Raw genomic sequence first — 15,916 nt, 5'->3', positions numbered from 1 at the left:
TTTTTTTTATTTGCCCTTTTCCTTTTGTTTCTCTCTCTGTTTTTTTTTCACCATGATTTATAGAGAAGATAAACATGAGTTCCAAAAGAATTAGGAACTTACAAATAGATAACTTACACTAAGTTGAGAATTGTGGCTTCAATGTTTTCTGCTTATGAGATACTTCCTTTTTTTTTTTTTCTTGAGCATGGTAACATGAGCTCTGTTTCCAATTGACTTGCTTGTGTTATGTGTTATGTGGAGATGATTTCTTCATGTAGTAGGCTTCCTTTTTTCTATTTTCAGGCTCTGACCATCTATTTATTTATTTCCTTTTCCTCTTTTCTTTTTCTTCTTTTTTTCTTATTCCCTTTATTTCCTTGCACTTTTCTTCTCTCTTTTCCCCTTTTTCTTTTTCTTATTTCTCTCTTTATTTATTTATTTATTTCCTTTTCCTCTTTTCTTTTTCTTCGTTTTTTTCTTTCTGTTTTTTCTTTTTTTTTTTCTTTTTTTTCTTTTTATCTTTTCTCCCATTATATTCTTTATTTTCTTTTGTCATTTTTCCTAAGAGACATTTATATGTTGACTTTCCTCGAGCAATAGAGATAACATTACAAAAATATGACTAGAGAATACTTGAACAAAAAAACTTCAACAAAAAGAAACAAAGTAATGACCTACTCATAGGTAATTTGAGCAAATAAACCAAAAACACGTAAACAGAAAAGAATTAATTAGAAAAATTACCCAGAAATTGTGTGAATTTGTCATTGCATCTGACTTTATTACCACATTATGTCCTTTCATTTCTTTTCTTTTTTCAAATTTCTTACCAGATTTTCCTCTATGATGTTTCTACACTTTTTTTTCTTCGTCTTTCCTCCTTTTTTTTTCTTTAACATTACTCTATTTTTGTTTAATTTCTTGTCTCTCTTCCTTTGTTTTTTTTAGATACTCTCTTTTCCTCTCCCTTTTTTTTCATTTTTTTAACAAATCTCTCACTGTTGAAGGTAAAGAAAAAAGCATTATTAGAGACAGAGAATCAAAAGTGAGTGAGTAAGAGAGTGGAAGACTAGATGGACAAGGCAAACTAAACCCAATTTCAAGGTGTGTATAGTGCACGATTAGAAGGAGAATGAGGCTGGAAAACACATTTAGGAAGAACAAGGAGAAGGGATTCATAGGAGGGCAAAACCAGACAAAGGGAATGGGAAGATCCCAACAAGATTTTTGTAAACAAACCAAAACGTGAACCTAAAATAGTAGAGAATGCAACTCACTTGTAGGTTTAATAAGCCAAAATTGTTGCCAACAAATCTTTAAAACACATACATCACTATTAAGAGGTTTGTGTAAGTTGAGACCACATAATGAAAACAAACAATCCTCAGATAAAACAGTACTCATAAACTATTAAGAACAGAAGAGTACCCTAGAGCAAAAAAGGAAATTATGGAGACATGAGCGTTTAGACCCAACCAACATGTAGACGACGTCCAAAACATCACTTTGGTCACACAAAGATTAAAATTTCTAATGGAAACATGAGAATTTAGACTCAACCAAAACACGTAGAAAACATCAACATTAACTTGGTTACTCAAAAAACAATGTAAATGCAATGTAAAAGAGAGTAGAATAGGACACAATAACCTAATGTAAAGAAAATATACCTGCACAGCAAATAATTGACTAGCCTAACATCTGAGAAGGAGTTACTATTCACACAAAAAGGAGAATTGTTAAGGTAACTTTAAACAAACAGAGGTTAGACAAAAAAATAAATAAATAAATAAATAAGGTAGCAAGAGAAAGTAAAGCAAAAGAATAAATCCAGTTCAAACAAGTGTGTATTAGAAATCAATTAAAAAATAGGGAGAAGGAGAAACAACACCTGAGATAGGAAGAAGCAACTTGTCCAAATAGTTTTATGCATTCTGTTGAATACTCAAGTGACTCTAAGTAGCAAAAAAGACATGTAAAGCATTACGAAAGTATTCAAACTTGTGAGCAAGTAAAGCTTTTGTCAAAATAACAGCCTTCTAATGGTCAGTAAGGACATATTAGATAGTGACATGTTTAGTAGCCACTTGATCTATGATATAATGGACATTTATTTCTATGTGTTTTGTGCAAGCATGGAACACAAAGTTAGATGACAGAACCAAAGCACTTTGATTATCACACTAGATGACTAGGAGTTAGGACTTCAAGGCCTAATGCAACAAAGAGTGTTTTCATCTAAGCTACTTTAATGGTAGTGTGGTCATCACTCTTTGTTCCCTAGTATGCCACTGAATGAGATTAGTGCCAAGAAATAGTCAATAGCCTATAGTGAACCTTCTATCATGAGGATTATTGGCCTAGTCAGAGTCAAGGTAACATTCCAACTGAAGAATGGAAGTAAGAGTGCAAAATAGACCAAGATTAAGGGTGCCTTAAATGTATCTCCGTACACGTTTACAAGCTTTCTATTGTAATTGAGTGACAGCTTGTAAAAATTGACTTAATTTGTTGACTGAAAATGAGAGGTCAAGTCTAGTGAGAGTGAGGTATCGAAGAGCTCCAACTAAGCTTCTATATAATGAAGGATGATCATATGATTCACAGTTAGCAGGGAATAATTTGGTGTCAGTGGTTATAAGAGTAGAGCAAGATTTGGAGTCATGTATATTGACTTTTCAAAGAAGATCCTTTACATACTTAGTTTGAGCCAAGTGTAAGCCATTGGGGATTCTAGTTACTTTAAAACCCAAGAAGAAGTATAAAAACCCCAGGTCTTTTAAGGCAAATTGACTATGCAATCTGGAAATAAAATTATCTATGAGAAAATTGTCATTTTATGTTAATAAGATGTCATATACATAGATAAGTATGTAGACAATGGTCTGACCCAATTTATAAATAAAAAGGTTGATGTTTATAATCTAATCAGTTTTTATGCAGTCATACCAATAGGGTCAAGGATACACTCTTCTTATGCAATGAGATGCAATGTTGGTAAGATTATGCATTTTTTAGGCATACAAAAAAGTTGATACAAATGGTTATGAACAAGTGTGAATACGAAATAGAGAATATGAAAGACATTAAAGAAGTAATAAGATAGATGAGCTTGAAGAGTTTTAAAAAAATTGGTGAAAAAAGTGTAGATTTTGTGAAAATAGTGTAAAGACACCCATTGGTATGAAGGAAAAGCAAGAAATGAAGTTAGTCAAGTAAGATAAGTGTCCTCCAGATTGTTATGAAGAAACAACAAGTGACTTCATAAAAAAAAAGGAACAACAGAGAAAATTGAAGAACATAAGAGTAGAAAATTAGCAAGGAAAATTTTAAGAATTGAAAGCAAATTAAGGCCTGCATAACAAATGTAAAAATTAAGAGACTAAGGACTGCAAAAATAACACACTAGAAGGCAAGTTTGAAAGCAAGAGATAAGGAACAAATTATGCAAACTAAGACAAACATAAAACTCAGGGGAAAAAAATGCAAAGTAGTATGTAGTTTCTAGCCTATGCACCACATATTTGAAGCAAATTTATTAAAGAAACTTTCACAAACCATCAGAATCAATAGAGGTAATTTTAAAACGGCTGCACAATACTGGTAAATGGCATTGTTACACTAGAGAAAGTAAAGGTTAAGACCTTTCTTCGCACCAAAAGTATTGTATCTCTTTAGTAACCAACCTATATGCCACAAATTAGGAGCAAATTTATGAAAAAGGAACTTTTCACAAACCATCAGAATTATATTCTTTATTTTCATTTGTTTATTTTCTTTTGTCATTTTTCCTAAGAGACATTTATATGTTGACTTTCCTCAAGCAATGGAGATAACACTACAAAAATATGACTTGAGAATACAACATTGCAAGAATATGACCTGACAATACTTGAACAAAAAATACTTCAGCAAAAAGAAATAAGTAATGACCTACTTATAGGTAATTTGATTGAGTCAAATAATCTAAAAACATGTAAACAGAAAAGAATTAATTAGAAAAGTTGCCCAGAAATTATGTGAATTTGTCATTGCAACTAACTTTATTACCACATTATGTCCTTTTATTTCTTGTTTTTCCTTTGTTTTTTTCAAATTTCTTACCAGATTTTCCTCTTGTGATGTTTCTTCACTTTTCTTCTTTTCTTTCCTCCTTTTTTTTTAATTGACATTACTCTATTTTTTTTTTTTTTTAGATACTCTTGTTCCTCTCCTTTTTTTTATTTTTTTAACAAATCTCTCATTGTTGAAGGTAAAGAAAAAAGCATTATTAGAGACAGAGAATCATGAGTGAGTGAGTAAGAGAATGGAAGACTAGATGGATAAGGCAAACTAAACCCAATTTCAAGAAGGTGTGTATAGTGCACGATTGGAAGGAGAATGAGGCTGGAAAACACATTTAGGAAGAACTAGAAGACGGAATTCATAGGAGGGCAAGACCAGACAAAGGGAATGGGAAGATCCCAACAAGATTTTTGTAAACAAACCAAAAGGTGAACCTAAAATAGTAGAGAAAGCAACTCACTTGCAGGCTTAATAAGCCAAAATTGTTGCCAACAAATCTTTAAAACACATACATCACTATTAAGAGGTTTGTGTAAGTTGAGACCACATAATGAAAACAAACAATCTTCAGATAAAACAGTACTCATAAACTATTAAGAACAGAAGAGTACCCTAGAACAAAAAAGGAAATTATGGAGACATGAGAGTTTAGACCCAACCAACATGCAGACAACGTCCAAAACATCACTTTGGTCACACACAGATTAAAATTTATAATGGAAACATGAGAATTTAGACTCAACCAAAACATGCAGAAAACATCAACATTAACTTGATTACTCAAAAAACAACGTAAATGCAATGTAGAAGAAAGTAGAACAGGACACCTAGGTAGCACGGAAATAGAAACGTCGAAACGTCGAAACGGGAACGTGGAAACGTATTTTCTTAAAAAAGTAGGAAACAGAAACATGGGGAAACGTGTAAATATAAAAAATATAAGGTTTTTTTTTTAATAAATATGAAATTTTTATAGAAAATACAATAACCTATATTTTAATTAAAAAATACAATAATTGATTTTTTCCAACCAATTTAAAATAACATATAACAAAATAATTTTATACCGAAAATAAATTACAAATTCAAGTTCTTGAAACATGTATGTATAAATTAAATCAATACTTATATATTTATCTTTTAAAATGGAAAATAAACATGTAAATAAATCAACCTACAAACTCAATATTATTTTATTAAAATAATAATTTCCAAGGGTTAATATCAAAGTCATCCAATAAAATATAATGAAAAAAAATTTTTAAATAGTAAAATATTTATTATATTTTCTCTATTTGATCATTCTCCTTATCTATTATGTCATTCGCATCTTCATCGAAAAAAACATACTCCAATTCTGGTTCATCTAATGACAGGTTGGCTAATTGAAGAGCTCCCACATCTTCTATACTCCCAAAGTCATCTCCACCAACATATCACATCTTCTCTTTATCATCATAATACTTAGAGTTAACCCTTAACAATAAACGAAGATTGTTATAAACAAAAACCAAATTTTTTGCAAGTTTTGGAATTAATTTATTCCTTCGAATTGAATGAATGAAGGAATAAGTACTCCAATTTCTTTCACAACAAGAGAAGGAACTGGATTGTCCAAGTACTCTGAATGCTAACTTTTGAAGCAATGGAGCATTCAAACCAAAACATGCCCACCACTTCATCGGTTCTGTATTAAATCTAGCACCAATTGAGTCAAAATCTTCAAACGGTCCACTTTTGAGGGAGAAGTTAGCATACTCATCCAATACTTTAACACGCTCATCTTCAGAAAAGATCCTTCTAAAACATTTGTTTATCTCAATAGATACTTCCCCATCCATATGAGGAGGCACTCTGACTTCACCTCCTTCAAGTCATTGTTCACTATAAAACCTTCACAAATAATAGATATATCAAATAGTTAACAAATTAATACCCAATTTAATAAATAAATATATCAAATAAGTATGAAAGAAATATATAATTCAATTAGATATTTACCTTGGATTCAATGAATGAACTAGACAACGAAGTGGAGTATTACTTTTTGCCCAACAATCATAAAGAATATTATAGATCACTGAATAGAAAGGAGAATCTTAGGTAGGAAACTTTCATTCATGTTCATAAATATTCGATTTAACTTTTTCAATCATAGAATCCCAATTCTCATAAACCAAATGAAGACATGACTTATTTGTATCACACATTCAAATCATATCATAAATCGGTGCAGTAAAAGCAAGAATGTAATTGACCTTCGCCCACCAATTCTCATCCAACACCTTATCACGAACAAATCTTGCTTTGCCTTGATCATCTTCTCTTTATTGTCCCCACTGTTCACTTACAATCATTGATTCTAGAGCACCGTTGATTAATTTAAATTTTTTGAGCATAACAACAATAGCAGTAAAACGAGTGTCCGTAACTGAAAGTAATTTCAAAGGACTAAATCGATTAAACATAGTCAATCGCATTGAATGGTTCATTATGAAGTTTTTAGTTATCATAACATCACCATAAACATCAGTTATCCAATGACATTTATCATATGTCTCTTGATTAGATTCCATATTTTTAGCTGCACATATATTTTTCAAAGCTAGATTCAAAGTATGCACAACACATGGAGTCCAATAAATATGTGGAAACATACCTTCAATGATTTCCCCAACACCTTTACAATTTTTAGCATTATTAGTTATTACTTGAACTACTTTTTGATGACCAACCTCATCAATTATCTCCTTCAATAAATTAGCAATGAAATATTTATCTTTAACTTCACCTGCACAATTAACAGCTTTAATAAACATCAGGCCTGATTCACAAACAACCATGAAGTTAATTAAAGGTCTCCTTTGTGGGTCACTCCATCCATCACTAACAATACTAACCCCTTTTTCCATCCAAGTGCTTTTAATAGGTTCCATTAACCTTTCCACATTTGTTTTCTCTTGCTAAAGTAGTGTAGTTCTTAATTTATTATACCCAAGAGAGACATAACCACCCAATGAATGATTAGCTGCAAATGAAAAGGCACTAATATAGTTTGGATTCCTAGCAAAATTAAAAAGAAGACCACCAGTGTAAAACATTCTAGCAATTTTCTCATCTAATTGAGCTCTATTTTGTATGTCAAAAGATTTAGCAATAGGAGAATCATCAACTTTTCTCTTCTTTGAAAAAAGATTTGACCCACTCGGTGATGATAAGGATAAAGACAATGATTGATTTACATTAGTAGTACTACTAGGCAATGACACTTCCTTAAGTTGAGAATTATAAATCTTATTGGTAGCTTCATCATCTAATTTTCTCATTTCTACTAAATCTTCAAATTTCGCTTTAACTCTAGTATAAGTCCCTTGCCTTTCTTTATGACAAAAATTACAAACCCATTTGCATGTACCCCTTGATTCTCCAAGTTTCTCAATTTTTGTGACATATTTTCACAATGGATTTTGGTCTTCATCATTATTCCTTTTTGCAGAACCCACACTACTACTACTACTTTTAGAATTAAAACTTTCCTTACTAGTATCAGAATCCATTAATGATTAACCCAAATTCAGTATCACCAACAATTTGCTAAAATTTATCAAAAAAATCAACCAAATCACATAAATCACTGACTATTCTTCTTGGCGGCTTACTATACAACTGAAATAAAATCACAAATTGAAAACATAAATAAATCAATTTAATTATAGGAAAAACTTTTATCTATAAATAATATTCAAATCAAACAAGAATAACTAAATTACAGAGTATAAAATTATTCGATTCAATTATATAAAATCAAATATTCAATAATTATTAATAAAATAAATTATGGATTATAATTACAAATTATATTCATGAATAACTTTAACCAAATTGCATTGATATAAATATATATATATATATATATATATATATATATATATATATATATTTTAGGGGGAATAGAGCATATAAAATAATTTAATGTTTTAAAATATATTTTATAATAAATTAGCATTCAAACATTGACATATCTAGAAGAAAGCATGCATTGACTAAGATATATAAAATCTTTGAGCAAAAAACAGGCGTATGGGAGTATATATATAATAATTTAATATATGTTTTATAATAAAATAAAAATCTTGGAAAACTAACAAATTTGGAAGAGGCATACAAAATTATAGTCTTGGAATAGAGAATATATAATAAATTAATAAGTATTTTATAAAAAAGAAATTAATCTTTGGAGTAGAGATGCATTAAATTAAAATCCATATAAACTGATTTGTATAATAGAAGGCAAGAAAAATGCACACTTTTTTCAGAGAGTTTTCTTTCTTCCAGCCACTATTCAGAGAAGAAGAAGACGCCCAGGAGATTGACAACAAAGAAGAGAAGATAATCTAATGCATAGGAAATTGTCTTTGTTATTTACTTTCAAAATCCTTTTAGAATCCTTTTATGATACACTTTCAGAATCCCTGTATACATAAAAAACTGTTTCTGTTAAAGAAACGCGTTTCCCTTTTCTTTAAAATTATCGAAACGGCCCCGAAATGTTTCATATCAGTTTTGGGCTGTTTCGAAAATCAAAACATTTCGGATTCATGGAAATGCACATTGTTGTGCGTTTTCGTGCTTCTTAGCAGGACACAATAGCCTAATGTAAAGAAAATATACCTGCACAGCAAACAACTGACTAGCCTAACATCTGAGGAGGTGTTACTATTCACACAAAAAGGAAAATTGCTAAGTTAACTTTAAGCAAAGAGAGTTTAGACAAAAAAAAAAAATAAAAGAAAATAAATAAGGTAGCAAGAGAGAGTAAAGCAAAAGAATAAATCCAGTTCAAACAAGTGTGTATTAGAAATCAATTAAAAAACAGGGAGAAGGAGAAACAATACTTGAGATAGGAAGAAGCAACTTGTCCAAATAGTTTTATGCATTCTATTGAACACTTGAGTGACTCTAAGCAGCAAAAAAGACATGTAAAGCATTACAAAAGTATTCAAACTTGTGAGCAGGTAAAGCTTTTGTCAAAATAGCAACCTTTTAATGGTCAGTAAGGACATATCAGATAGTGACATGTTTAGTAGCCACTTGATCTATGATATAATGGACATTTATTTCTTTGTGTTTTGCGCAAGCATGGAACACAAAGTTAGATGACAGAACCAAAGCACTTTGATTATCACACTAGATGACTCGGAGTTAGGACTTTAAGGCCTAATGTAACAAAGAGTGCTTTCATCTAAGCTACTTCAATGGTAATGTGGCCATTACTCTTTGTTCCCTGGTACGCCACTGAATGAGATTGGTGCCAAGAAATAGGCAATAGCCTATAGTGAACCTTCTATCATAAGGATTATTGGCCTAGTTAGAGTCAAGGTAACATTCCAACTGAAGAATGGAAGTAAGAGTGCAAAATAGACCAAGATTAAGGGTGCCTTAAATGTATCTCCATACACGTTTACAAGCTTTCTATTGTAATTGAGTGACAGCTTGTAAAAATTGACTTAATTTGTTGACTGAAAATGAGAGGTCAAGTCTAGTAAGGGTGAGGTATTGAAGAGCTCCAACTAAGCTTCTATAAAATGAAGGATGATCATATGGTTCACAGTTAGCAGGGAATAATTTGGTATCAGTGGTTATAGGAGTAGAGCAAGATTTAGAGTCATGCATATTGACTTTTAAAATAAGATCCTTTACATACTTAGTTTGAGCCAAGCGTAAGCCATTAGGGATTCTAGTTACTTTAAAACCCAAGAAGAAGTATAAAAACCCCAAGTCTTTTAAGGCAAATTGACTATGCAATCTGGAAATAAAATTATCTGTGAGAAAATTGTCATTCTATGTTAATAAGATGTCATATACATAGATAAGTATGTAGACAATGGTCTGACCCAATTTATAAATAAAAAGGTTGATGTTTATAATCTAATCAGTTTTTATGCAGTCATACCAACAGGGTCAAGGATACACTCTTCTTATGCAATGAGATGCAATGTTGGTAAGATAATGCATTTTTTAGGCATACAAAAAGAGTTGATACAATAAGTTATGAACAAGTGTGAATACGAAATAGAGAATATGAAAGACATTAAAGAAGTAATAAGATAGATGAGCTTGAAGAATTTAAAAAAAAATTGGTGAAAAAAGTGTAGATTTTGTGAAAATAGTGTAAAGACACCCATTGGTATGAAGCAAAAGCAAGAAATGAAGTTAGTCGAGTAAGATAAGTGTCCTCCAGATTGTTATGAAGAAACAACAGGTGACTTCATAGAAAAAAGGAACAACAGAGAAAACTGAAGAACGTAAGAGCGGAAAATTAGCAAGGAAAATGTTAAGAATTGAAAGCAAATTAAGGCCTGCATAACAAATGTAGAAATTAAGAGACTAAAGACTACAAAAATAACACACTAGAAGGAAAGTTTGAAACCAAGAGACAAGGAACAAATTATGCAAACTAAGACAAACATAAAACTTAGGGGAAAAAAACGCAAACTAGTATGTAGTTTCCAACCTATACACCACATATTTGAAGCAAATTTATTAAAGAAACTTTCATAAACCATCAAAATCAATAGAGGTAAATTTAAAACAGATGCACAATACTGGTAAATGACATTGTTGCACTAGAGAAAGTAAAGGTTAAGACCTTTCTTTGCATATCTCTTTAGTAACCAACCTATATGCCACATATTGGGAGCAAATTTGTGAAAAAAGAACTTTTCACAAACCATTAGAATCATGTTCACAGGTTATCAAAACCAACTGGCATAATTTTTAAGAAGAAAGGAACATTAAACAAAAAGGAATCAGTGGGATCAACCAAGGAAACAAAACATGCAAATTAAGATAGATAGAAAATTTAAAAGGAACAAATGGACAATACTGGCATATCATACCACATATTGTGAGAAAACAAAAAAGTTTAAAATAAATTGTTCACAAACCATCAGAATCAACCATAGTGATGTTAAAAAAATTTAACCAAAAGGAATTTTCTTACTCACAAACCTATCAAAGCAATCAAGTCACCTTTAAGAATATGAGATTAAAAAAATAAAAGAAGAAATTCAACACTAGCAGTAGCAGTAGTAGATATGAAGGGGAAACTAAAGTAACTTACCTGTATGAAGAAAACATCAATTATAACATTACTTACAATCACAGGTAATAAGTAGAGCAATTTGCAAAAACAGTTGGGATTAACAAAAAACTTAATACAAGATACATAATTGAGTCAAGTTGTGTCCTTAACATTTCATTATTCTAGCAGTTGGAGAAAGAGCAAACTTGTAAGAGTTGTTAAGGGTTTAGTTAAGATGTCAGTTTTTTTTAAGTTCAGTAGAGACATATTGGATAATGACACTTTTGGCACTAGCTTGATCTCTTATACAGTGGACATCTATTTCAATGTGTTTAGTGCAGGTATGGAAAATAGGGTTTAAGGCCAAAGAACTTACACTTTAATTGTCACACCAAATAATAGGAGGAGAAGAAAAACAAAGGCCAAGTTAAAAAAACAGAGTTTTAATCCAAGCAATTGTCACACCAATCATCAGTTCCTCTCTGTCATCAACTACATTGATAACCTACAGTGTTTTACTATTCATTTTTTAGGTACAAAGATGTTTGTTCATTGTATGTTTGTTTTTATTTTATGTTTTCACCTTTTTTTTTTTAACTTTCTTTATATCACCTAAATGGTAACCTTTTAAAAATATATGACTCTGTTCATTTGCATGTTGTATCTTATTATATTCAATTGTGTTTTATAAAGTTATTAAACCATTGACTGTTCATGACGGTGAGACAAAGGGCCAAAACCAAGTGACTATGAAGATGGATTCTATAATATTTATGCCATAATGTCAAGACAAAAACAAAGTAATTGTGAAGATGGATGTTCAACTACCAATTGTCCTTTACTTGTTTTGAATATGGAGGGATTGTATTTGAATATGGGTGTCAACATGATAGCCTAGATTGTTTGTATAAAAATTTGGCATTTATAAAAAAGCTAATATATTTTTATATTTACACATTTTCCCACATGTTTAGTTCTGCGTTTTTACGTTTTCATGTTTTCATTTCCATACTACTTAGGTTATCAAGATAAAGTTTGGTTTTAGTGTAGAAATGTGTGTTGCAAGGCTTTGAATCTTGCATGTTGGCTTTAACTAGAAAGTTCTTAGCATACTTGGACTAGTATAAATGAAGGCTAGTTTGACTTCTGGTAACTTCAAAGCCTCAAAAAATAATGTAAGGTCCTAGATTTTTTAAAGCAAATTGACTATTTAACTTGTTAATAATATCCTTAATGAGGGAGTTGTTGTTCTCAGTTAATAGAATATCATCAACATACACAAGAACATACAAAACAGTTTGAGCACTTTTGTAAATAAAAAGACTTGTGTCAGCTACTAAGGCAATAAAGTCCTAGTCAAGTAATGCAAATTTCAACTTTTCAAAACCATGCAAAGCTTTGTGCAATTGACAAACATATTTTTCTTTGTTAGGATTGACGCTAAAGTTTTCATACTGACTCATGTAAACAGTTTTAGTAAGTTCTCCATTTAGAAATGCATTATTTACATCTATTTGTTTAATTTCCCAATTATTCCCAACTATAACACTTAGTATGACTCTAATGGTGGCAGACTTTACCACAGGGTTGAAAGTTTCAAAATAATCAACTCCAAGTGTTTGTTAGAGCCTTTTTATAACAAGTCTGCCTTTATACCCAATAGTCCTATCCACATTACACTTAACTCTAAACATCATTTGCATCCTACCACATTCATATCAACTTGCCATAGGACTAAAGACCAACTATTGTTAGAGACAAGAACTTCATATTCAACTTACATGGCATTTTTCCAGTCAAAGTCTAACATGGCCTCAATAACAGATAGAAGCTCAGGTTTATGGATAAGTGTGGACTGAAGAGTGGTATTGAGATAGGCGAGTAAGTTAGCTTTGATAACTATTGAGGTGATATACTATTTAGGTCTTGGTAAGTGCCCAGTTTTAGCTTTCATTAGCATGAGATGAATTTTGGTATTGTGAGTAGGTATTGATGTAGGAATAAATGAGTTTCTTTTAGGAAATGAGGTGATTGAAGGTGTGGTGATGATATCTATTAAGGTAAGGGAATTGTTGGTGGGAAATATGTCAATAGTATCTTCTGGAGGTATAGAGAAGGTATTATTTATAGGCATGACAAGTGAAACATGTTAAGTTGCAAAGAAGAATGATGAGTCGAAGTGTCTGTGATAGTATGTAGACTGAAAGGGTGAAGACCATTGATGACTAGATTGATTGATTTGATCAGTAATTCATGAATGAAGATCAAGATAGGATGGAAGTTTAAAGTGTATTTTGGTAATTGGTGTAGAAGAATATGTTTCATAAGTGCCAAGGGTATGAGCTTTTTACAAGTTTTTGTCAAAGACAAGATCAGTAAAGTAAGGAAATACTAACTCATTAAACTTAATACTTTGAGCTATGTATATTTTTCCATTTAGGTTGAGACATTTGTAGCCTTTATGGTGAAGGTTATACCTATAAATACACATTTTTTTGTGTCGAAACTAAGCTTATGTTGTCTACATGGTCTAAGATAAGGATAGACAACACAACCAAAGGTTTTAAGGGCAATGTAAGTATGTTTCTTCTTGAAAAGAAGTTCAAGGGGTGATTGAAACTGCAAGACAAATGAGGGTACTCCATTTATCAAATGAGTTGAGGTTTGACAAGCTAACCACTAGAATTTCAATGGGAGGCCGCTATGAGCTAAAAGAGTTAGGCCATTTTTAATAATCTATCTGTGTTTTTTTTTTTTCAGCTCAACCATTTTGTCAATGGTTGTATGGACAAGGATGTCTAAGTGAGGTAACTTGGCTCTCTAGGTAAGGTAGAAAAGACTTGTACTCCCTTACTTAATCGGTTTGAAGATATTTGATTTTAAGATTAAATTGTTTATCTACAAGGCTTTGAAAGGATATCAAGGCTGGCTTGGCTTCAAACTTGAGTTTGTGGGGAAAGATTCAAGTGAATCTATTGAAATCATCTACAAAATGTAATATTTGTAGCCCTCATATGATTTAATGGGAAAAAGTCCCTAAATGTCAGAGTGATATACAATTTGTAATGTATTTTTCAATAGAAAGATCATTGAAGAAGGGGCAATCTGTTGTGGCTTGAGATGTATGTCATGTATGAAGCTAAGGCATGTGGTAGAGAGCGATTGGGTAGAAATTCTATTAAAGACACTAACAGGCTGACCACTTATGTGGCTTGCCTTTATCTATGTATAATTTTAGAGGAAGTAAAAGGGAGTTCAAAATTATCAATTCACATATCGATTTAAGAATATTAAAAGACTAGTTTTTTGGTTTAGCTATTGATTTGTCTATTTTCTGAAACAAATTAACTGAACTGAATCAGTTTTAAAAAAATTAAATAAGAAATTAATAAAACTGAATTAGTTTTAAAAAAAATAAAATAAGAAATTAATAAAGTATTGAACTTATTTTTTAAAATTGGAAAAATAATGAAATAGGATAATCCTTTGAAATTTGGTTCTAAACTAATTACCAAAAATTTGGTTCAGTTAACTAGTATTTTTAGTTCAGTTCAAAATTTTGTTTCAGTTTATGATTTTCTTCAAATTGAAAATTTGGTTCAATTTTAAAAATTTTCAAACCGGTTTAGTTAACTGATTTTGAACACCCCTAAAAAACAACAAACCAATTATGATATGATTGAATAATTTTAAATTAGAAATAAGATAAATAATTGGATGGTTGGATGATGAATAATACTTAAATACAAACATTCTCTTTCTAATAAGTACAAACAAATAAAAGTGTTATAATATGATTAAATGATTAAAATTAGAATTAAGACAAACAATTAAATCATTTAATCACATGGTAATACACCAACTTGTTTCTACTCATTAGAAAGATAATATTTATACATATAATATAGCTCAAGGTTATATGTATATTAAAATGTTCATGTGAAAGTAGATTAATACATTGTCTAATTTGTTTGAGTTTATAGACCTAAACCGAGTCATATATTTTAGAGCCAACTTAAACTTATTGGAAACCTCAACGAAACCAATCCAATTTAAATCAAGTTGGTTGAACTCAAAAATTATTTTTTAAGAAATTACTTTTTTCATTTGTGACACCAATGTCACAAATAATTTATACATTTATTTTTCAATCCAATTAATTTTTAAATTAAAAAGTATCAAATCTTGATTATTAATCCCAACACTTCAACACTTACATAGTAGATTATGTAGCCTAACAACCAACCAATAGGACATCCCACTTTGGTACAATCATATTAGAATATACTAATGTGTGAACCAAGTCTATGTTTTAGGAGTCGATTCTACGCTTAGGGACTGTTTGGTTCCACTTTTTGAATATTACCTTAGTAATTTATCTTTTATTTTCTTGTTTGGTTTGTTAGTAATAAAATATTACAGTAATCTTCTATTACCAATGCTGACGTGGTAGGTAATATAAGTGATAATCTGATTACCACATTCACTTTAGATATTTAAATATTACCAAGCTAATCTTGATTTTATTATAATTATATTATTATTTATTAATTTTTTGAGACAAAAATAAATTTATTTTTAATTAATATGACAAATATTATAAAAAATATTTAAAAATAATTATATTCAAGGGCATTTAAGTAAATAATTTACTTGTAATATTTTATTATCTTTAATCAAACACAATAATTATTTATATCTACCAAATTTTATCAAACATAGTAATCATTTATAACCAGTAATCTTCTAAGTAATCTATCTTCAAGATAATCTTTCTGTTTTGGT

Source organism: Mangifera indica, chromosome 7 (assembly GCF_011075055.1).
Source record: "Mangifera indica cultivar Alphonso chromosome 7, CATAS_Mindica_2.1, whole genome shotgun sequence".
In the NCBI taxonomy this organism is placed as follows: Eukaryota; Viridiplantae; Streptophyta; class Magnoliopsida; order Sapindales; family Anacardiaceae; genus Mangifera; species Mangifera indica.
The sequence above is the reverse complement of the archived record's forward strand: the minus strand, read 5'-3'. Positions refer to the sequence as shown.